This window comes from Berghia stephanieae, chromosome 1 (genome assembly GCF_034508935.2).
Source record: "Berghia stephanieae isolate SIO BIC M18660-M18661 chromosome 1, UCSD_Bste_1.3, whole genome shotgun sequence".
Classification (NCBI taxonomy): domain Eukaryota; kingdom Metazoa; phylum Mollusca; class Gastropoda; order Nudibranchia; family Aeolidiidae; genus Berghia; species Berghia stephanieae.
Genome location: NC_088360.1, coordinates 40,346,307 through 40,348,806, shown reverse-complemented (window position 1 = coordinate 40,348,806; position 2,500 = coordinate 40,346,307). Strand labels below are relative to the sequence as shown.

General features: G+C 29.6%; 1 protein-coding gene across 3 annotated transcripts in view; it reads right to left on the bottom strand.

The window, feature by feature from the left end:
• Positions 1 to 1,934, bottom strand: part of LOC144974649 (uncharacterized) — a 28,461-nt gene extending 26,527 nt beyond the window's left edge. The window contains exon 1 of one of the 3 annotated variants that reach the window (XM_078917728.1): positions 1,394 to 1,934. The gene's annotated coding sequence lies outside the window, so the exon portion shown is untranslated. The remainder of the gene's footprint in view (positions 1 to 1,393) is intronic. The other 2 variants (XM_078917745.1, XM_078917738.1) reach the window with 2 other exon arrangements.
• Between the last annotated feature and the right edge of the window lie 566 nt (positions 1,935 to 2,500).

The following is a 2,500-nucleotide window of genomic DNA, read 5'->3' as shown; positions in this document are numbered from 1 at the left end:
TAATAATAATAATATTGATATAATAATAAATAATAATAATAATGATAATAATAATAATATAATAATAATAATAATAATAATAAAATAAAATAATAATAATAATATGATGATGATGATGATGATGATGATGATAACAATAATAATAATAATAATAATAATAATAATAATAATAATAATAGTAATAGTAATAATAATAATAATAATAATAATAATAATAATAATAATAATAATAATAATAATAATAATAATAAATAATAATAATAATAATAACAATAATAATAATAATAATAATAATAATAATAATAATAATAATAATAATAATAATAATAATCGTCTTCATTATTATTATTATCATTATTATTATTATTATTATTATTATTATTTTATTATTATTATTATTATATTATTATTATTATTATTATTACCATAATAAGATAACAATGAATGAGATTTACATAAAAGATTGAAAGTCGTGTCAACAGCACTCATTTGAAGTGCTGTTGACATGGCTTTCATTTTTTAAAATGTAAATATCATGCATAATCTTATTATGGTTACCTTCTATATGTATGGATGCATCTCTCTCTCTCTCTCTCTCTCTCTCTCTCTCTCTCTCTCTCTCTCTCTCTCTCTCTCTGTGTGTGTGTGTGTGTGTGTGTGTATGTGTGTGTGTGTGTGTGTGTGTGCTTTGCATGTCACGGTTAAAGATATATAAATATATGTTTGTACATCACACATAACATGAGTACATTTAAAATTTAAGTTGTGTTATTGTCGTTATCACGCCCTAAGCAAAATATGTTATATTCTGTTATGTTATTCTTCTTCTTCATCTTCTTCTTCTTCTTCTTCTTCTTTATTATTATTATTATTATTATTATTATTATTATTATTATTATTATTATTATTATTATAAAAATAACAGGAAGAAGAAGAAGAAGAAGAAGAAGAAGAAGAAGAAGAAGAAGAAGAAGAAGAAGAAGAAGAAGAAGAAGAAGAAGAAGAAGAAGAAGAAGAAGAAGAAGAAGAACTATCTTGACATTTCATTTACTTATGCTGTTTCTACACCTTACTTCTATAAGCCTTCCTTCAGAGTCATTAGACCTCTGGAGCCGGATTTTACTCGGTTTCTATGGCGTGAAACGGATGATAGTAATTGCATGTTACCCTTTTGATACGATGCTAGTATATCGCAAAGTACTTTCCACCATATCCAACAGACCCAGCTACATAATTGTTGCTGGCTAGTGAGGGAAGTAAGAAAAAAATCGACTTCACCCGGGATCGATGCCATCGTGTGAAGCGAATGCTCTACCAACTAAGCTATTGGGATTAGGTCTAGTTAGCATTTCATTGACAGAACAAATTTACAGAAGGCTGTTTTAATACTTACTTTGTCGGTCATGCTGCTCCTCCGTGATAACAGAAAGATAAAGTTATCCATATCACCTTTTCATAGCTTACAGCGTTCACGAATCATAACTACTATGTCCGAGGTCAGTTACTCCGAAATTAGTTCATTTTAATTACAATGTGTCACTTCTCCCTGAAATACTTTAATATCATTGGCTTTGATGATATCTCGTCATGGAATCTAAGATTCAATTATTACGGTTAACTATTAATTTGTTTGTTCTTCTGCAGGCCTTGAATTAATGTATTTTAAGTCTTATGGAACTCTAATAAAGTGATCGCGAAAACGTGCAGTTAAGTGATTTAAATAAGTGTAACTAAGTGTCGTGATAATAAGAAAAGTATTTCGAAAATAGCAAATCGGAACCAGAATGTTATTATAATATAGCACACTTAATTCGGTAGCTAGATGCATGGGATCACAATAAGCATAATATAAGCCATAAGCTAAGCGACCCGACCTAGGCTATAAGCCAATGTGAAACTGAAACCAACCACTCACGACTGGGCTGAACGAAAGTAAATGCAAAGTGAAAGCGGTTTGATTTCCTAGAAACGCTCTACATAGTTTGTAGTGTGTAACGGCGTATGTGTCCGACGCATCGACGAGCGCGATTTTACATTTTGATTAGTCCAAACTATGTGGCGGTTTCAGTTTGCATTTCTCTAGTAATCTCGCCCTTTCAGTATAATTTGATTTTTATTTTTTTTTGGTGTTTTTTTTTTTAATTTTTGGGGGGGTTTTAAACAAAAGAAAACAGTCAACGAGATCTAATCTAGATTCTCTACATTATCGTTTAACACAGATACAACAGGGAACGATAAAATCATGGAGGATGCTGAGACTTTGAATCGGTTAGACAAACAATTACTAGATAGCATTAGATAACTGTATAAAAAGTGATTATGTTGGGCACATTTGTGTCCCTCGTCTCAAAACGGTATTAAGTCAGGATAATTAAGATGCTGAAAATGGAATTTGTGGCCAGAAATATCATGCTTAAGTTGAGTTTATTTGCTTTATAGAGGAGAAGGAACATCATATTTTACTGTGCTAAATACCAACGTTTCATATTTTTGACCATTT